A 22,089-nucleotide genomic window follows, 5' to 3' on the forward strand; every position below is an offset into this window, starting at 1 on the left:
TTTTGTTTTGTGGAAATTCAAAATTTTGATGAAAATTCAAATTTTAATGTCTTTGACCATCTAATAATGACACCATATGCATTCACCTAACCTACATTGGAAGCTAATGACAAACTGCAACTACTGATATTTAGAGCCTTTTTTTTAGTGAAGGACAGCAGACAGTTGCAGTTTAGGTGAGCATGCAATTGTGCCTCTATATTTGCATGCAAAATACTAGGAATTATGCAAGCAAATGTAGGTGTGCAAATATGTACTGAATTCTTGCCTCTTGTAATGACAGCGTGTCCTTTATATCTACCCAATTTCCATACCTAATTCTTATATATGTTTTCCATATCAGATTGGTCAATTTCTGGAATTAAAGCATACAAATGGACTTTACGGTACATCTTATTGTTTGTTTAAAATGCAGTTAAAATTAGAAATTTTTTTTAGAAACAACTTTGCTGAATTATTGCTGGAAGATTAATTTAATTTAGAACTTGTAACAGAGGATCCAGAAAATATTTTCTTTAACTGCTATTTAACTAACTACAGTATAATTTTAAATGATCTATTGTGTCATGAAAAGGAAATTGTCTGAGAGAAGAGAAATTTTTGTAATTACTGTAAACATATTTTCTGTTGCTAATGACAAAAATCTATTAAAATACTTTGTGTGAAGGACAACTATTCTGAAGCTTTTTGACAATATCTGTGACATGATATGAATTCTTTGTCTAGAAAGAAAAATGAGTTAGACATTCATTCAAGGACAAATCACTGTTGACATTGTGTTGTACTAATTGCATATTAGTAATGACTAATTACACTCAAAAGCCAAAATAAAAAATAAACATAAGTATTTAGGGCATTGAAGAGAGAAAAACAAACCTTGAAATACCACGAAATTGCAGTAATCAGCCTCATTAGGCATGTATCCAGGAACTCAGTCATTCTTGTCAATAATGCACTCAAAGCAATTTTTCTTTTTTCCTGTGTGCCAAGGTGGTTCTTGATCTTACCATCAAAGTGCTACTGATGAGGAAGAACAAAAACCTTCAAAAAAGATTTTAAGTAGCAATAAAGTGGAATGATGCAACGTGGAGTTATTGGTAAACAAAAGCCCGTTGGCAGAAGTAGCTAAAAATATTTCTTTTTATAATTACTTTGTAGGGACCAAACTCATAGTTAAGCTAAAAAATATAAGTGAACAACAGCATTTTTTATGGTCTCTAAACAAGATTGCCTCAAGATTAAAACTAGACTGTGACTTGGACTACACTCATGTGCAAGTCTAAAGATAGAGTAAGAGCCCACCTTACACTCCTCTGTAATCTACCTGAACCTTGGGAGCAGGTGCATAAGAGTAAACAAGGCTACTCACCTGCTTACTCTCTTCCTGGAGCAGATGGGCAAGCAATGGGCAGAGTAGCTGAGCCAGTTTAGGGTAGGAGGTAGGAATTTTCTGCTGCTCTGTGGCTGTACTAAATTACTACCCCTGGCAGCAAAGAAAAAGCAGTGAAGAAACTGTGGCCCAGATGTGTGCCTCTCTGAGGCCACATCTACACTACCCGCCGGATCGGCAGGTAGTGATCGATCTATCGGGGATCGATTTATCACGTCTAGTGTAGATGCAATAAATCGATCCCCGATCGCTCTGCTGTCGACTCCGGAACTCCACCACCGTGAGAGGCAGAAGCGGAGTCTACAGGGGAGTGGTGGTGGCCATTGATCCCGCACTGTGAGGACACGAAGTAAGTGATTCTAAGTCGATCTAAGATACGTCGACTTCAGCTATGCTATTCTCGAAGCTGAAGTTGTGTATCTGAGATCGATTCATCCCCCACCCCCAGTGTAGACCAGGCCTGAGTCTCCATGAATTCCATGGCTACACCTGGGCGGTACCTAAAATCACAATCTAGCCCTTAGTAATACAGCATTATTTCAGACACTGAAAAAAAGCTCTGGTTATTAAGAGGTACTCAAATGCATTCAACTCACCCTATCTATTTAATAAGAATTTACATATATTGATAAGTATGTAAGATAAGTGGTAATAATACTTGATACTTCCAGAGAGCTTCCTATCCTTGGATCTCCATGGTACATTGGAACTCATGTTGCACTCTGAAACGATTTATAGTGAAGTAGAATGAAAGTCCCAAATTGCTTCATTACAACATTGTGTAAATTGTAAATTTGATTAGCGTGAACCTCTGCTTAGAATAAAGTTGTTAAAATAAAATGACTTCATTATAAGAGGGATCGACTGTGTTCTGAGGTGTTCCTAAGGATGCTTACCTTAGGACCTTACTTTGCATTGCTTTGTGAGAAGATGGCAGGATTGTCTCAATAAGGTGCACTCCCAAGAGTGTTAATTCATTTAGCTATATCTCTTAAACTATGAAATCTATCAGCATCATAGTAGAATGCATTATTACTTTTAAAATTGCCTTTGCCTTCCTCCTCCCTAATGTGCTCAGGCATTAGTAATGATCATAGCTCTACCTCTGGCATCTTTCTATTACACATATATCCAAAGCAGTGGGTTGTCTAATTAGAAGATTGCTAGCTCTCTGTCTACTCGTTCTTTACCTCTGAGGGTCACAGTACCCAGCAGGATACAGATCTGAATGTCTCATTCATCCATTATGCTCAGACATTTTGTTGATATAGTAGTTCATGACCAGACAACTTGTTTAGCCACCTTTACATGGCATGATCCAACTCCCCCTGGAGATGGAGGGGAAAAAAATCTTAAAATGCCCTCCAGCCTTCTATAAATTAGCTTTAATCTATGTTTCCTTTTTGAGTGCTGTAAGGATTCAGTATTAAGGCTGGGCCACGAGTGAATATTTTTTCCCACTAACAGGTTCACAATTTCTAGATCAGGATTTGACTTTTTTTTTAACTTCTGTGTGTACTTTTCAATGAACATTTCTGTTAACAATATTTTGTAGGTGACCATATAAGGAAGATAATTTAATCAGGAAATATAAGTATATATTCATGAATGTATGTGTTTGCAGACAAATGAGTTTATTCACACAGGAAATGTTTGCCAAGCCAACCAGTATAGACTGGCCTTTTGGAGTTAGGAGTGAGGGGGCTGGGAGTCAGAGAGCCTAGGAGAATGAGAAAGCCATTGATTTTTAAAAGGCAGCAACTCTGAATGGACAACATTTAGGGGAGATTAGGTGGGATAGAAGAGTGGAAACTGAAGCACCTAAAAAGTCTCTTTAACTGGGGGCATTTTGTACATGTTCCAGCCTGAGAACATGCAGGAAGTGTTTGCAGTTTGGCTAAGTATTGAGGCAGGGATCAATGCTTGGGGACAATCATCTGTGATACAGCAGGGCCAGGGAGCAGTGGGAGAGTGGTCATATTGAGTGCCAGGAAGTGGGCTCAACCAGAGGTTCTGGAGGAGCTGGAAGAGGGGCTGCAACCTGGCGCACTGTAGATAGATATGGGCTAGGGACTCCCTCACAATGCAAAAATGGCAGGCGGTGGTAAGAGAGGTGAACTGCTCCAGGTACACGCCCGTGCTCATGGCTCCATGAAGGAGCCACCAGCTAATGTCCCTGGTGGGCCCTGGAACTAAGATGGAATACAGACTGGCCCACTGGGGTCCCTCACCCTCTGCAGCTGGTAGAAGGTATCAGGGCAGGACATGAGGTTGGGGAAATGAAGAGTGTGGAGCACGAGCGTGTAAAGATGGTCCTATGGCGCGGTTTGGAAGTGAACCAGCTGCAAAGCATGCAGCCGGCTCGGGGTACGAAGGGGTGGGGGCCGAGAGGGCTCACGGGGCATGGGCCTGATGAAGAGATCCGGATGGCCTGGGGTGAGGGCGGGCGGGGGGATACCCTCTTGCAGGACCCACTTGAGGAAAGACTGAGAATAAGGCTTCCTCCACCTCCCGAAGTATGTGCCGAGGGGTGCCAAGCGTGGAGAGTCCCATGCGCCAGCCAAGCGCATAGGGATCCACCCAATCTCCCCAGCTGTAGTCCAGGAGGTCTCTGATCCTGGGGTGGGAGAGTGGTCGAGGGGAGATATATAAGCCCTTGGCTAATTAAGGCGTGGTTCCCTGTAGTCTAGGGAAGGTTAATTGGAGCACCTGTAGTCAATTAAGGCCCTGTCAGGAACCTAATTAAAAAAAACCCTGCTTCAGGCAGACAGTGTGTTCAAGCAAGGAGAGAGGACTGGAGTTTGGAGGTGTGTTGCTGAGAACTGAAAGACCAGAGGAAGGGACACCCTGCCCCAAGCATCCAGGACTGAGGGTAACCTTATGTAAGGGGGAATAGGGGAAGAAATGCACAGGGCTTGATAGGGGCTGGGGCTCAGAGTGAGGAGCAAATCCAGACCTCTTCCCTGCTTCCTTCCTCTACCACCTTCCCGGGCCACTAGCTGGGCCCTTGGCACCCCAGGGGCAAGGGGTGGTGTCCTAGCCCCCCCACCAAGGAAAAACGTCGGATCCATCATACCAACATTGGCCATTTTGCCACATGTTCTATGGCATCGTCTCTATGCCACACAGGAACAGATATTCGCAGGGATGCTGTTGCTATATGGGTGCCTGCCGATGTGAACTAAAAAAGGCTGCTGACTGGGAGTCTTGCTACCATCAGGAAGAACTGTGGGGCCAGCAAGTAGTAACACAAGTTTGAGATGAAAGCATCCAGGGTAATATCCACAGCTGCAAGGTGGTGGTGGAAGGGTTTATCTGTGTAGCTGCTTTTATGCCTCTTGTCACTGGTGTATCTGAATATCTATATTTGAGGTTCTTGTTTCTGCAACATGTATTCAGCAGGTGGAGTAAGCCAAAGGTGTGGATCTCTGCTGGGCACACATTGGACAAGAGGGAGAAGGTGCTTGTAGACCAGGAACAGCTCCTGCAGGGGGAGAGAAGATGCTGCTGTAACAGCAGCAAATCAAGAGGAACTACAAAAGACTAATGCCAAATTCCAGGCATCTAGAAAAAAATTGGTAGCAGCTGACAGAGAAGCAAGAGAGCCCAACTGCAGCCAGCATGCTTGGTATCAAACTCATATCAATACTTATTTGACTAATACCATGGAGATTGGGGCTGCTCTCCATGATGCTCTTCTTGTTTTCTATATGCTACAGTCTACATGCTGCTTTTGATAAGCAGGTTACCTTGATGATGGTTGGGCCAAAGAGGCAGATACTGCTTTTTCCCTTGTTTGTCCTTGGATTCTCCTTCTGGTCATGGGCTATTGAAGTGGGTATTGTTACCTTTCCTGATGGTAATAGACACCAACTGGAACAAGGCCACCCAGCATTATTATTTGTGGCTCAATCTAAAGAAAAATATTACAGATGAACTGGCATGGAAGTAATGCCTGCCGGCATGGGTGCCTTAGTCAACCAATGCATCAAGATCGATGATCACCTGACAAAACGCTGCCAAGAAAAAAGATGGTTCTCCTGGTTCCACCAGCCCTGCCAACTCTAGACTATGGCATCAAATTACACAGATTGCACAGTGATGTTTGAATATCAAAACTAGCAATGAAAAGTTTACAAAGAACTCATAGGCCAAAATATATTAGTAAAACCCATTCACCAAACAATTAAAAAGCGCAAACAAAAATGTAAAAACAAATGTGATCACTTTTCAGACAATAAGCAGTTAGAAGAAAGGTCCAAATCCAGCAAATTTGTTTGTAATAAATAGTAACAAAAGAAAAGACAAAAGACAAATAATTACACTGGTTTTATAAACAAATAGGTTGACAGTCCTCAGAAGATAATTAAAATGGGCTTACTTTTTCAATTTTATTAGCATGCAAATAAAATTCATTAAGACTGATCTCTCGCATTGATACAAGCTGTAAGAAAATGAAGGTAGAATGAAAATGATGCAATCTGATGGAAATCTTGGTGCTTTTATAAATTAACAGCAAATCTAAGTTGATCCAGCTAACAGCAAAGCTTGTACCTCTGTGACTTACCTGACTTGAATAGGTGAAATAAAGACAAAGAGGTGATATAAATCTTTAATGTTTGAATTGGGTTGAATAAATGAATGCTACAATGACTAATACAAAATAGAGGCACAGGATGATGCATATTAATGCATTGAGAGTGAGACATTCCTGTCACCTTTTATTTTCAAGACAGGAAATGCTACCCCTGCATTACTGGACTGATTAGTTCTTCAAATTAGAATAATCATCAATGATTTTTCAAGAGACTAACCTCAAACAGGCTTTAGTTTCATAATATAGCTTCAGTGTCTATATGCCAAATATTTTAAGTATGCTTAGGATGACATGAAAGCAACTACTAGAGACCTGATATGCAATCTTGACTCAGTTGAAGACAATGGGAGTTTTGCAAATGTGCAAATAATGGAAAAAATCATTCACAAATGTGAACTGAAACTTAATTTAAGGTCCTCTTATTTGCACCCTTTTTATATGCTTTTCATAAGTATTTCTGGAAACAAAGTTTTGTTCCTACAACTGTTCCTGAAACATAATTTTCAACTCCACAGCCAAAATCCATTGAGTAACCTAAAATGTGTTTCAGCTGGAATGGATTAGTTTAGAATTTTATTTGTGAGGGTAGTAAAGGAGAATAAATGACAGTGCAGAGGAGAGTCAGGGCTATAGAGAGAGCTAGTTTATTACCTGCTTGTGCCAACTTCGTAGCCGTTGTAAAGGGCAAGACTCCTCCAACCTGCACATTCGGTGAAAGGCAGATGATGAGTTTAAGGTGGGCACTTCAGTTCACTGTAGGAATTGAGTGGAGGAGGTTCCTTATGAACAGGGACCAGGGAGATTGCCTCAAAGGTAGCAGCATCGGCCTGTTACAGCAGCTGGTAGGACTCCATTCATCCACAATTCTACATCTTTCTAGTGGGGCTTGTTACCTTGGAAATTCTTTGGGGCTGTTTCTCCACCTACAGAATGAGAAGAAGAGAGCTGGGAGCACGTGGGGTCTGTAGGATGGTTTCTGTCAGTAAAGGTAGATTACTCAAATGTCCATAAAAATGAACACAAAAGGACCATGAATAAGATCAGATCAAAATACATTTTCAAATATGAATGAAATTTGTTTATGCTATTACTTAATCTGTACTCTAACACAGTACAATGAAATGCAGTTTTGACCCACTCCTGCTGCCTTTATCTCTACATATTGCTATTTACCCTTTTTTTAGACATTTTAAAGCTAAGAATACACTTTTTTCCCTCAGTAAAGTCTGTGTCACTGTACAATACTTTAATTAGTTATCAGAAATCTTCAGAAGGTTCTGATAAGAATCTGATTGCAAGAAGGAGTTTTCTGTCATTAAAGAGTTCAGGGAGAAGCCCCTTTTATTTGTACATAATATCTGAGGGGAGGCGTATTTACACATTTTGAGAGGGGAAAGTCAAGAGCTTGTAATTCATGAACTGTTTTGGGCCTGCAAGCTGTGTCCTTTCATCTGGGCTCAGAAAAGAATCTTGTTGACATTTTGAAAAGATTTTACCTATCTCACGTGGTGGCGTGTTTACAGTAGTAACTGGGGATAAATATTTGTATTTTAATAATAAGAAATCTAGGGACATTCTCAAATGATAAACTTTGGTTAAAGAGAGTTACTACTGAAAGTGAGATTAAACCATTAAAGTACACCATTTTAACGAAAATTCTACAATCAAACCGCAAACCAAAACAGTCATATCCTGAACCCTCTAATTGACAGCCTGGAAACAAACAGGTAAGGGATTTTAACACGTATAGGTACAGCTGCACTGCTGCAGCTCATCTGTTGGCATAAAAAAACCCCACCTCCATGCGTGGCATAAGCCATGTCAGTGGGAGAAGCTCTTCTGCTGACAGCACTGTGCACGCGAACGCTTATGTTGGTATAACTTATGTCATTCAGGGGAGTGGTATATTCACCTCCCTGATCAACATAATTTTGCCGACATAGGCTGTAGTGTTGACGTAACCTTAGTGACTATCTGCATCTTTAGGCACTTAAACATCTTTGTAAATCTGTCCCTAAATCACGTCTCAAAAATGGGATTTAAGCGATTAAGTAATGTGGGCATTTTTGAATATTTTACCCTCCATAAAAGTAGTAGGCTCGCTGTGTCCCAGTCAACCACCATTTGAAGTATGAATAATGTAAATTGAATGTTTACATCCTCTTGAAATGGACTGTGTCCTGTCCTGGTGCTATATGACAGATTAGAAATAAAACACTCTACAATTCCCTTGTGTACCAGTCACCGTTATTAATTTATATAGTAGACATATAATTACACAGAATTAAATTTTATAAATTGCTGCATATACATCACACTTCATTAGATTTCTTAAATTACTTTCCAGGGGAAAAACTCCTAGTTGTAACCTAGTTCAGGTCGACCGATAATGAGTTTGGGGGGGTGTTGAAATGAGACTTCCAGCTAGTGCAAGCCACATCACTCAGCAGTTTGGGACACATTTAATTGGTCTCTAGACAACTTAAAGAACAAAAGTCTCTGTCCACCACTCAAATGTCATTTCTGAGAGAGAGAGGGAAACAAAAAAGCCCTGAAATCATTAATTTATGTTTAGGACAAACAGTTCTCAGTTAAGAATCCAGTTTCAGGTTTAGATTCTTTGCAAGGTGTTATGGATGGGGTGAGGGAGGAAGAGAGCAATTAGTATTAGATTATGAAGAATACCAAAGGAGAAACAGAAATGTGGAGCAAAATAAGATGAAAGGGATAGAAAAGGAAGCATAAGGGGACAAAGTATGATTTAAAAAAAAATTTATACAAAGTATTTATTGTAACATATAACTATTATAGAATTTACAATTGCATGCTGTGACACTTTAAGACAGGAACCCCCAGCTGCATTTCTCTTCAGAACTGCCGTGAACAGTGAGATTTGCAGTAAAGCCATCCTTGATTCTTTAGGAACACAAGTACTTCAGAGTTGGCTAAGAAGGGAGTTTAATTGACAGCCAGACAGATTGTAGTGAATGCAGTGAGTGGAAAGTGTAGGGTAGAGAAAGTGGATGATTGGTGGTGTTATACAGAGCAACAGAAGGAAGTGCACTTAAGGCCTTGTGTCCATCAGTGGTTCTCAACCAAGGGTATGCACACCCTTGGGGTTACGCAGAGATCTTCCAGTGAGTACATGAACTCATCTAGACATTTGCCTAGTTTTACAACAGGCTAAATAAAAAGCACTAGTGAAGTGAGTACAAACTAAAATTTCATACGTACGACTTGATTATACTGCTCTATGTACTATACACTGAAATGTAAATACAGTATTTATATTCCAGTTGATTTATTTCATAATTATATGGTAAAATGATAAAGCAAGCAATTTTTCAGTAATAGTGCGCTGTGACACTTTACTTTTATGTCTTATTTTGTAAGCAAGTCGATTTTAAGTTAGGTGAAACTTGTGGGTATGCAAGACAAATCAGACTCCTGAAAGAGGTACAGTAATCTGGAAAGGGTGAGAGCCACTGGTATACATTGTAGATTAGCCCCATTTACAGCTATCAGTGACTAGCCACTGGTGCAGTTTCACTGGTATAAACTTCTAGTGTAGAAAACAAAGCTGCTGTTTGCGTGAATTTGAGCTCACTTTTGATTGGAACCAGGGTAAACTGCCCCAATGTGAACTGCAGTTTATAATAGTTTACCTTGTCTACAACGTAGGCTTGCACTCGTGCAGCTACTATAGTGGCTGGTCCTGATGGTTGAAATTAAGGCAAATCCTCAGTGTAGACAAGGTCTAAGTAGAACTAGTAATATCAAAAGTATTGGGAGGTGAGCAAGTGAAATGTCAGTTAAAATTCTTCATAGACAAATAGTCAGATTGACATGTTGGTGGGTGGTGAGGTCTTGAAGAGAAGTAGAGCTAAGCTGAGTGGCATCAGTGGCATTTTTCAGCAAAACACTTAAACACGTGCATAACTTTAAACACAATGTAGTCCCATTGACTAGATTGGGATCTATATCTGATATTCAAGCGTATGTGTGCACGCACACACAATTGGAGTCGAAAGTGTTGCTTATTGCAAGAACAGAAAGTGACAACATTGGAATTAGTGGCTAGGATACAATCCAGAGCCTGTTGAGGTCAATGAAAAGGATTCCCATTTACTTCAATAGGCTTTGGTTTGGCACCTTAAAGAACAACTCTCTTGTGCTAGTTGATTTTTAAAGACTACAAATGATATTAAAAACTGGAAAAAAAAAGTGAAATAAAACCGTTGTAAACTTTTTTATTAGAGCAGAATCTCATTAATTTCAGTCATGGCAGGGAGACCCATTACAAATGTCTAAATTTTGCAAATGAGCACTTAAGTGAATCAATACAATAATACAAGAAAAGTACATTATCAAATATACAAAAAAGTACTTTGTTCAATTATTTTCAGTTATAATTCAGTTTTAATTATTTATTTAATTATTTGTTTAAACATTCTCTGGTATATTTTGTATAATTAAGGAAGTCTTAGTAATAGACCAACTCACAACAGCTTTTGATATTAAATCTTGGCTGAGATGTAGGGAGCAGGGTTGCTAGGTGTCTGGTTTTCAACCGGGAAAGTCTGGTTGAAGAGGGAACCTGGAAATGTCTGGTCAGATGTACTGACTGGACACTAGAAGTCCAGTTACCAGAGGTAAGGGCATATTGGCAGCCTGTCGCCCAGCTCTGAAGTGGACGCCCACTTTGAGAAGCACAGTTTATAGGGCTGTGGCAGAGTACAGGGACCCATGGTGAGCAGGGTAAGCAGTTCCCAGTGGGCATGGAACGTTCCCAGGGTGGGAAGAAACATGAGCCGCCCCACCAATCAGCACTGCTCCCGGCCATGCTCTCAGGCACCTGTGGGGTGGGGATGGCTGAAGCAGGTGGGGAAGGGGGCTGCCATGCAAGCAATGCAGAGGGAGGCGGAGGGTGTTGTGCAGGAGGGCTGTGTCCTAGCTTGGCAGTGGGCTGCCTGGCTGCTCCCATGTGGCCGCAGCACACTTCTGACCTGCACCCCAAGGTGGCCTGCTGGAGCTGGGGTTTGCAAGTCACTTGGGGCTGCTCACACTGGAGTTGAGGTGGGAGATCAGCAAGCAATGGTGGGAGGGGGGAGAGGCAGAGCAGGGGTCTGGTTTTCAGATATTAGAAAGCTGGCTACCCTAGTGGGGAGAGGGACATGGTTTTGTCCCCTCCTCCCCCTCCTTTTTTTAAAAAAGATTATAAAGTGTGAAGATCGTCAAGGGCAGATTAGCAGATCTCTATTGATAATTCAGATTTGTGATAATTGCCATACCAAAAACTAATGCATTCTGGCTCAATTCAGCGTGGGGGTTATGCTGTGTCCTGCTGATGTAAAACTGGTCTCCTAATAGAGAAGACTGTGATGGCATGCAGTGCTTGCAGACTCTTGCTGTGGTGAGGGGTGTTGCAGCTGGCCAGCACAAATCTCAAAAGTGAGCAATGCTCAATGGAGATGGGAAATACTAAATTGGCATTTTGATGCACATCCTTGGGCAGTCTCTCTCTTTTGTGGAGCTCTGATAGTGCACTCACAACTATGTAAAGTGTCGCTCTTCTGATAGGATACTCAAGGGACAGTGGCAGAACAAGCACCATGCATCTTTCTATGGGGTGACTTGTTTTGGGCACAGCTGGCATGTCCCCTTTATGTTACTGTCTCTAAAACTATGCTGAGGCAGCTTTACTATTACTATTTAAATATTTATGTATTTGTGGTTGTTTTAAGGTCACTGTTGTCAGGCTGGTGAATACTCTGCTGCAACAGAATAATTAGAGGTTAAGGGAGATTGTAAAGACACTGAGAGGGCCTTAGGTTCAATATAAATTTCCTTAAAAAGGCCAGAAAACCAATTCGATACTCCTTAGCGACAGGAACAGCTTCAGTGGATAGGTGTTTTTGAATAAAACAAACGCAAAAACCACAGCTGAAGTTCAGAAGGCTGAGAGTGAAGAAAATATTGGAGAAATTTATCACTTACCAGTAGGAAATGGTTATTTCTGTTTTTCTTCTCACCTTTTACCACAAACTATTTTTCATAGGATATTCAGTGAAGCACTTACACACGTTTAAATGTCAGTACAATATTTTACATTCAAAAGCAATATGATAGCTCTAAGGTGTGCATTGGTTAATGAGCCATTAAGAGTTCAAATACACATTTTGGCTTCGTTACTCATAATGCTCTTGGGCAATATATGTCCTGTTGTTTTTGCTAAATTCTTCGTTAAAATATTGTCTTAAGGCCTTTGCATCAATGTCTTCTCACAAATGATAATCTTTCCTTGTTAGTTGCAGAATAGCACTTTGGGTTTGGCCAAATAAATATAAGAAATTCATCTTTGATCTTACTTTGATATTTAATTAACTCTCCAGAGTCCTACTAAGAAAGTTTAACAAACAGGAGATTTGTTATAAAATAAAACTCTATAAAATAATAAAAGACAAAAAAGGTAAGACTTTGTTCTGTACTGATATGGGTCTTTCCTCCCTTGAAATGTGAGATTCCATCAAAAATTTCATAAAGAGCTATAGCTTAAAACATATTAAATCTAAAAGTAGTACTACTCTCTTGTTTTAAAGCGGCCACTGGTTGGCAGAAGAGTCCAGTCTTCCTATTGGTTTAGAAAAGTAATTGTTGTTGAAGGAAACAGTGATACAGGAATAAATCTTCCATCTCATTAAACCTTGATGGCTATTGAACAAGGCTTCACTTCTTCAAATTGCAACTATTATAGGATAACAACACTGAATTATTAGAATCTAAGTATTCTGGCTGCCTCTTCATCTTATGCTTACAAAGTGTAACAAATCCATGGCCACGTACATGTAAGATACAGTTTTGGTAAACTGCACACATTTAGCAAAGAGATCAGAATGAAGAACTTTCAGCTCCACATAAATATGCCTCTCCCATGTGAGCTAAAACACACGGAGGCCGGATTCATGCCATTGGTTTTTCTGCAATTACACCAGGGATGAATTGACCCAGTTGTATTTTAAATAGGGGTAGTTCAAGGTCTTTGTTTTTTATAAGATAGTAGTGTATAAACTTGCCCTCCAGAATTCTAACATTATTCTTTTTGAAATCCTCTTTCAAAATGACAATCTCCCTATATAAACAGAAAGATCAGCCTGGGCTATTAGTATATTCTGTCTTGTTTTTTAAATAACATCAGTAATAATAGTTTAAAAATCCATTGTGTAGGAGCAATTTCACCAGCTCTGAGAAGCATTTTCTACTTATGCTCATATGACTAGTTTCTATGCCATTTCACATGGCCAGCTGCTTGAGTTTGATATAAACTTGATTTTGAAATTGGTAGGCTTAAAAGAATAGTCTTGTAACAACAACTCAGGAAGAACCCAGGAATGAAATGACCCATTAAAGCCATATATTTCACAACTCAATGCACTATTTACTGTGCTTCCTAAAATGATTGTTTCAGCCACTGGAGAACTAGAGATGGCTTTGACTCAATTTTTTTTTTTTTTTATAAAAGACTGGAAAAGGTTTTTGCAAAGATATTGAAACATTTTCACCATTTAAACTTTCCCAGGATAGAGTGACTAGTAGTACATAAACATTTTTAAATTAAGTCATCACTCGTGGAAGAGAATCTGGAAATATATTAAAAGGAATCTTGGTATTTCAGTTTCTTAAAGAGGGATCTCTGTCCTCAGCCTTACATTACCTATGCAACTTTAATTACCCCCCACGCGCGCGCACACACACATACCACCTCCACTATCACCAGTACATGTGCATTGTGATAAGTCTTTAATTACATGATCACAAACTATTCTTTCTATTGGACCTCTGTCTCATTCAGTGCACAGGATGGACCTATCTGGGGATGAATTGGCATTGCGGGCTGACGGAGGGAGTAATGCCATCATGTGGCATCATATTGACACCCACGTGTCATCAGTAGGGTTGGAACCTTTAGTTCTTCGAGTAAATGCCAGTGTGGATCCCACTATAAGTGTGGATGTGCCTCATGTACATGAGATTGGCATTATTTTTGAATAGCCGTGTACCTCAGGGTCATGCATGTTCCCTGTGTGCCCTTATGCTCCTGTAAATGGCAGGAGAACCACAGACATCCCTCTATTCTCTCTTGCCACCCATGCAGAAAAATGGGACCCAGTCAGTGTCTGACCTGCCGTTGTCTTCAGAGACCCTAAACCAATTCTTAATCTGTTTGGTGAAGAAACCTTATCTTCACACTTTCACCTAAAGAATGCTGCTTATTTAAAAGCAGGGTGGTGGGGGGGAATGATGATCCATGATAGGGCAGCATAAAGAAAGCAAAGAAAATGCTGGTAGAATCAGCATTGACCATACTGATGTTGACCATTTCAACACCGTGAATGCCGCAGCACTGATGACTACAGCTCCTGTACTGCTGCATCCACACCAGTGACCAGGCAGGAAATCATGATATATGCTTGCTCATAAATGGGATGTCAACTGAGTCAGACTGAGCTTAAACATAGTTCCAAGAGTGATAGGGGGTCTGAGAGAGAGGACACAAGACAAAGCCCCTAAGCAATCAGGCAGAACAAGTGACCCAGCACTGATCCTGGTACTGAAGCCCATAATGGAGCTGACCAAGGACTTGAAATATACAGTAAAGGCATCCATATCTCCTCTGAAGTCATTCCTAGTACCATAGAGGCAACAGGCACTGGACCCAGTACTGGCTCCGTACCACTCTATGGCACTACTTTTTGAACAGACGATACACTCCTGCTCACCACTGCCAACATATTCCTTCCTGCAGCTATTGAGCAGCGATTCCTTTCCCTTGCCATCAGAGAGCAACTTAAAGGAAGGTATTGGGGATCCTCTTTTTCAGAAGGCCACTCCAAATGGCACTGGCCTAGCAGTTACAACCAGGATACATATGGCATGTCACTGTGGCCACATTGGCCTTACTGGCAACTGTCCATCCACATGTCGATAAGCAAGTCACCTTCCTGAATTTCTAGGAAAAGGAAGAGTTCGTGCTTCTCAGTGGATTCTCAGACTAGGCAAACAAAAGGAGAGCCAGGTTTGGGCCTACAGAAACAGGAGACCACAGAGAGGCAGTGACTCCCATCTCCACACAAGGAATCCTCCTCATGGCCAGATCAGGCAGTAATACCAGCGCTTGCCCCAAACACAGATGACCTTAAGGTCTTCCAGGACCTCCTATCCCAAATTGTGAAGACTCTGGACACTGAGACTGTGTTCCTACAAGAAAAGCCTCATACACTTTATAACATTCTGAGCATAACATTCTCTATCAGAATCCTTCTCATTAATGAAGGGATTCTGGAAACATCCAAATGGCTATGGCAGATCCCAGCCACTCTTCCAAGTGTTTGAAGAAAAAGTATCAGGTGCTCCCAAAAGTTTTAAGCACTTTTATTCCCATTCAAGTCTTGGGTCCTTGGTCATCTCGGCAGTGCAAGAAAAATTGAAGTCCACTAAGAGAACTCCTAAGGACAAGGGCCTACATTTTTAAAGATATTTAGGTTTATTGTACTCAGAATTGCAAAGCCTAACTGATTTAGTAAAAGACCAGACAGCCCCACCTCACATTGTCACAGAACTGAGTTGATGGAAGGCACCCAGAAATGTTTGCGGGGTACCATTCTTTGTCCCCTCCCTGACAAAGACTTTAATCATAAATGTAGCAGGTACAGATTGGTGAGGCCACCTGGACCATCTACAAATGCAAGGCATGATCTGCAGAAGACATGGGGCATCACATCCATGTCCTGGAGCTCACAGCCATCAGACTAGCCTACATTGTCTTCATACTTGCTCTTCAAAACTCCACAGTGCAGATGTTGTTGGGCAATATCTCCATGATGCTCTACATAAACAATCCAGGTGGTACAAGCTCATATCTCTTCATGGAAGCTGCCAAGCTCTGGACACCATGCTAGCAATATGGGATAACCCTGATAGCTGTTCACCTCCCGAATGTCAACAACCACCTGGCAGACTTTCTGAGCAGAAAATCTGCCCTACCACCACTAATGAGTTGTCACTGTGGAGATCCATCACACAGTCTATATTCCAGTGATGGGGACTGCAGTGATAGGTCTGTTTGCCACTGATGGCAACACCAAAAGACAGAATTCTTGTTCCATAGAGGATGAGAGTCTGGGGTCATTACCAGACACCTACCTTGCACAGTGGTCCCAAGACCCCTTGTATGCTTTGTCACTGATTCCCTTGAACTCCAGGGTGAGCTCCAAAATCAAGAGACAGAGCAAGTTCTGGCTAACAGACAGTAGACAGATGTCCATCCAGCTTTTGATCCAGCTCCAAGGCTGCTTGGACCTGATCTCGCAACACCATGGCCAGATACTCCAGTCAGACCCAAAGTCATTGCACGTGATGGTGGGCCTCAAGTTGACTGGTGTAGGGACCAGGGCATGGGTGGTCATACCTAATGTCAGGAGTCAGAAGCCTGGAACCAGAGCCACAGTCAGAATCAGGTGCCACATCAAAGGTCAGAGCTGGAGACCAGGAGACTGGAGCTGGAGACTGTCAAGTGCCAGACCAGGGGTTGAAACCAGAGTCATCTGTATAGGGAATAGGAGCAGGGATCTGGAGTGAAGCAGGAAAGCAAAAAGAAGGAATAGACGGTCATCTGGGATAAGGAAGGCAGGAATCGGGAACAGACGGGAAGACAGGGTTCAGGAGCCTAGCAAGTAGGCAGGGTCAGTAGTTGCAGCTAGCCAGGAATTCACTTAGTTTCTTAGACAACTTCCTCTGCCTCTTTCTGGTTTAAGTAGTATGTCCCAGCCAGTTAGTGGGGCTGGATGTCTCTCCCCATCAGGAGTTTGGTGAGCAGAGCCTTTTGTGATCTAGAACTTGGCTAGCCCTCTTCTCCACTGGTTCAGTGAGCTGCTGGGTGGCAGTCATGGTCTCAGCATGGCGTGGAGACATGTTGGACTGGGTTTGAGATCTGCAAGTCCTTATAGCTAGTTCTGTACTATGGACAGAGAACTGTTCTTACAGAAAATTCTAATACAGAACAGGAAAACGTCCACCAGAAAAACATTGTCATCCTAATGTAAGAGGTTCTTGATATGGGCAGATCACCATAGTCTAGATCTGGTCCTGGCCCCATTACCGAAGATCCTTGATGACATATTGTACTGAAATCAGGCAGCTTTTCACTCAGCTCCATTAAGGTCCTACTCACAACACTCTTCAGCTTTATCTTTTCAAACCCAATGGTACCAAAATATCTCAGTTATCGGACACTGATCACAGAATCTGCTTCTTCCTGGGTCCTCAGTTTAGTTCTTCGGAGACTCCCCTTGAGCTTCTCTCAGAATTTTCCTTACAAGTCTCAGTCTGAAGACAGTATTTCTAGTAGCTATCATTTTGCCAGGGGAGTGAATGAGCTTCATGTACTTATGACAGAACGTCCCATAAAATATTCCCTAAGGGTAGGAGAGAAGACCCTTTTGTTTGTGTGGACGTTTGTTACCCTGAAAGGGGTTGAGTTTTGGTTAGTGTCTTGGTGGAAGGGCTAAGTCACATCACCCACTCCAACTTGTGTGCAGTTTGGAGGAGAAAATTAAGGCACAGAGAAGCTGCAGTGCCATGTTTGTGAGCAGGGGGTGCTATGGGGCAGCCACGCCTGTACCAGTGGTCTAACTGCTATAGGATGAGACACAGCCACAATGTATTAACATGGGTTACAGAATTTCATACTTTGGCTTGTTCCTTCTGAAAGACTGGGAAAGTGGTGAGACTTGAGTCCATTAGAGACCTGAATACTATTCCCAATTCTATCTCAATGCAAGCTCTCATATATCTTATCTGTGATATAGGTAAATTATAATTGCCCTTCACAAGGCAGCAGCATGAGGCTTTGATTTACAATGAGGATTGTGAAGTGCATAAAAACATTAACCACAGGAAGCGCTGGGACCAGAACTCATAGTCTGTGGACTTGCAGTTTGTCTCATAGACCAAAGGTTATTGGGGAGGACGGAGGGAGTTGAAGTCATTTTAGAGGTTTGCTTTCTCAAAATTTGTGAAGGCTAGAAGTTTTGCATCATCTCAAGACTGCCTGCAGTGAGGCCAAAAGTGCATTAGTCATGATAAAATTGTGAGGCCTTGTCATAAATATAAAGGGAAGGGTAAACACCTTTAAATCCCTCCTGGCCAGAGGAAAAACCCTTTCACCTGTAAAGGGTTAAGAAGCTAAGACAACCTCGCTGGCACAGAGCAAACCACCGCCTCTCAGCTCTTCTAATCGATCCAGGTTTGTTGTAGAAAGAGGACTTTTATACAAGGAAACTCTTTCTGGTGGACACCAGGAAGACTGGCATCCTCAGAGACAGTTAGTAGTTCCAACTAAGTACTGGGTAAAGCTCTTGAGATTAGCCCACGATCATCCTAGTGGCCATGCTGGGATGAATAGGACCAAAGACCATTTGGGGAGGTCATTCCACTTGGAGGGAATGGGCAAGGATGTTTCTACCTAAGTCCAGTCTTGTGAGGTATGCCAAAGAGTGGGAAAACCCCAAGACCAGGTCAAAGCCCCTCTCCAGCCACATCCCATCATTGAGGTTCCATTTCAGCGAGTAGCTATGGATATTCTGGGTCCTTTTCCGAAAAAGACACCCAGAGGAAAGCAGTACATACTGACTTTCATGGATTTTGCCACCCGATGGCCGGAAGCAGTAGCTCTAAGCAACACCAGGGCTAAAAGTGTGTGCCAGGCACTAGCAGACATTTCTGCCAGGGTAGGTTGGCCCTCCGACATCCTCACAGATGCAGGAACTAATTTCCTGGCAGGAACTATGGAAAGCCTTTGGGAAGCTCATGGGGTGAATCACTTGGTTGCCACCACTTACCATCATCAAACAAATGGCCTGGTGGAGAAATTTAATGGGACTTTGGGGGCCATGATACATAAATTTGTAAATGAGCACTCCAATGATTGTGACCTAGTGTTGCAGCAGTTGCTCTTTGCCTACAGAGCTGTACCACATCCCAGTTTAGGGTTTTCACCATTTGAACCTGTATATGGCTGCAAGGTTAAGGGGCCATTACAGTTGGTGAAGCAGCAATGGGAGGGGTTTACACCTTCTCCATGAACTAACATTCTGGAATTTGTAACCAACCTACAAAACACCCTCCGAACCTCTTTAGCTCTTGCTAAAGAAAACCTAAAGGATGCTCAAAGAGCAAACAGTCTGGTATGATAAACATGCCAGAGAGCATTCCTTCAAAGTAGGGGACCAGGTCATGGTCTTAAAGGCGCTCCAGGCCCATAAAATGGAAGCGTCATGGGAAGGGCCATTCACGGTCCAGGAGCACCTGGGAGCTGTTAATTATCTCATAGCATTCCCCACCTCCAACCGAAAGCCGAAGGTGTACCATATTCATTCTCTAAAGCCCTTTTATTCCAGAGAATTAAAGGTTTCTCAGTTTACAGCCCAGGGAGGAGATGACGCTGAGTGGCCTGAAGGTGTCTACTACAAAGGAAAAGTGCTGGTGGCATGGAAGAGGTGAACCTCTCCATGACCCTTGGGTATATGCAGCGACAGCAGATCAAGGAGTTGTGCACTAGCTATGTGCCGACGTTCTCAGCCACCCCAGGACTGACTGAACGGGCATTCCACTCCATTGACACAGGTAATGCTCATCCAATTAAAGTACAACCTTACCAGGTGTCTCCTCAAGCTAAAACTGCTATAGAACGGGAGATCCAGGATATGCTACAGATGGGTGTAATCCGCCCCTCTGGCAGTGCATGGGCATCTCAGTAGTTCTAGTTCCCAAACCAGATGGGGAGATACATTTTTGCGTGGACTACCGTAAGGTAAATGCTGTAACTTGCCCAGACAACTATCCAATGCCACGCACAGATGAACTATCAGAGAAACTGGGATGGGCCCAGTTCATCTCTACCTTGGACTTAACCAAGGGGTACTGGCAGGTACCGCTAGATGAATCCGCCAAGGAAAGGTCAGCCTTCACCACACATGTAGGGCTGTATGAATTTAATATACTCCCTTTCGGGCTGCGGAATGCACCCACCATCTTCCAAAGACTTGTAGATGGTCTCCTAGCAGGATTAGGAGAATATGCAGTCGCCTACCTTGACGATATGGCCATATTTTCGGATTCCTGGGCAGAAAACCTGGAACATCTACAAAAAGTCTTCGAGCGCATAAGGGAGGCAGGACTAACTGTTAAGGCTAAGAAGTGTCAAATAGGCCTAAACAGAGTGACTTACCTTCGACACCAGCTGGGTCAAGGAACTATCAACCCCCTACAGGCCAAAGTGGATGCTATTCAAAAGTGGCCTGTCCCAAAGTCAAAGAAACAGGTCCAATCCTTCTTAGGCTTGGCTGGATATTACAGGCAATTTGTACTACAATACAGCCAAATCGCCGCCACACTGACAGACCTAACCAAAAAGAAGCAGTCAAATGCCGTTCAGTGGACCCAAGAGTGTCAGAGGGCCTTTAACCAGCTTAAAGCAACACTCATGTCTGACCCTGTGCTAAGGGCCCCAGACTTTGACAAACCGTTCCTAGTAACCACAGATGCGTCCGAGCGTGGTGTGGGAGCAGTTTTAATGCAGGAAGGACCGGATCAAGAATTCCACCCTGTAGTGTTTCTCAGCAAGAAGCTGTCTGAGAGGGAAAGCAACTGGTCAGTCAGTGAAAAAGAATGTTACGCCATTGTCTTTGCTCTGGAAAAGCTACGCCCATACATTTGGGGACGGCGTTTCCACCTGCAAACCGACCATGCTGCGCTACAGTGGCTTCATACCGCCACGGGAAATAACAACAAAAAACTTATTCGGTGGAGTTTAGCTCTCCAAGATTTTGATTTCAACATACAACACATCTCAGGAGCTTCTAAGAAAGTGGCTGATGCACTCTCCCATGACAGTTTCCCAGAATCAACTGGTTAAAATCGTCCTTGAGATGTGCAAAATATTGTTAGTCTTTATGTACTTGGTAGTATATTTAGAGGTGCATGTGTCTTATTAACTCTGTTTTCTCCTAGAGCTTCAGGAAGAAATCACAGTCAGCATTTCACCCTATCTGTGATTTGGGGGGGCGTGTCATAAATATAAAGGGAAAGGTAAACACCTTTAAATCCCTCCTGGCCAGAGGAAAAACCCTTTCACCTCTAAAGGGTTAAGACGCTAAGACAACCTTGCTGGCACCTGACCAAAATGACCAATGAAGAGACAAGATACTTTCAAAGCTGGAGTGGGGGGAAACAAAGGGTTCTCTCTGTCTGTGTGTGGCTTTTGCTGGGACCAGAGCAGGAATGCAGGTCAGAACTCCTGTAAAAAGTCAGTAAGCAATCTAGTTAGATATGCGCTAGATTCTGTTTTGTTTAAATGGCTGACAAAATAAGTTGTGCTGAATGGAATGTATATACCTTTTTTGTGTCTTTTTGTAACTTAAGGTTTAGCTTAGAGGGATTCTCTATGTTTTGAATCTGATTACCCTGTAAGGTATTTAACATCCTGATTTTACAGAGGTGATTCTTTTACTTTTTCTTTAATTAAAATTCTTCTTTTAAGAACCTGATTGCTTTTTCATTGTTCTTAAGATCCAAGGGTTTGGATCTGTGTTCACCTATGCAAATTGGTGAGGATTTTTATCAAGCCTTCCCCAGGAAAGGGGGTGTAGGGCTTGGGGGGATTTTCGGGGGAAAGATGTTTCCAAGTGGGCTTTTTCCCTGTTATATTTGTTAGACGCTCGGTGGTGGCAGCCATAAAGTCCAGGGACAAAAGGTAAAATAGTTTGTACCTTGGGGAAGTTTTAACCTAAGCTGGTAAAAATAAGCTTAGGGGGTTTTTCATGCAGGTCCCCACATCTGTACCCTAAAGTTCAGAGTGGGGAAAGAACCTTGACAGGCCCTCAAACACTACTGTCTACCACAAAGGAGACAACCTAGAGTTTGCCTATAGTTACTGGGATATCGATGCGCGGCAATAAATGCATTGGTGGTCAATTTAGCGGGTCTTTGACCCACTAAATTGACTACAGATTGCTCTCATGTCGACTCCTGTACTCCACCTGAACGA

At 42.3% G+C, this 22,089-nt stretch overlaps 1 protein-coding gene and 1 long non-coding RNA gene across 2 annotated transcripts in view; both read left to right on the forward strand.

The window, feature by feature from the left end:
* Positions 1-22,089, forward strand: part of CNTNAP4 (contactin associated protein family member 4) — a 304,543-nt gene that overhangs the window by 47,193 nt on the left and 235,261 nt on the right. The window lies entirely within an intron of this gene.
* LOC122465857 lies at positions 4,163-5,999 on the forward strand. The gene is made up of 2 exons (XR_006290970.1): positions 4,163-4,262; positions 4,790-5,999. It is a non-coding gene; the product is annotated as an uncharacterized LOC122465857 (long non-coding RNA).

Source organism: Chelonia mydas, chromosome 5 (assembly GCF_015237465.2).
Source record: "Chelonia mydas isolate rCheMyd1 chromosome 5, rCheMyd1.pri.v2, whole genome shotgun sequence".
Lineage (NCBI taxonomy): Eukaryota > Metazoa > Chordata > Testudines > Cheloniidae > Chelonia > Chelonia mydas.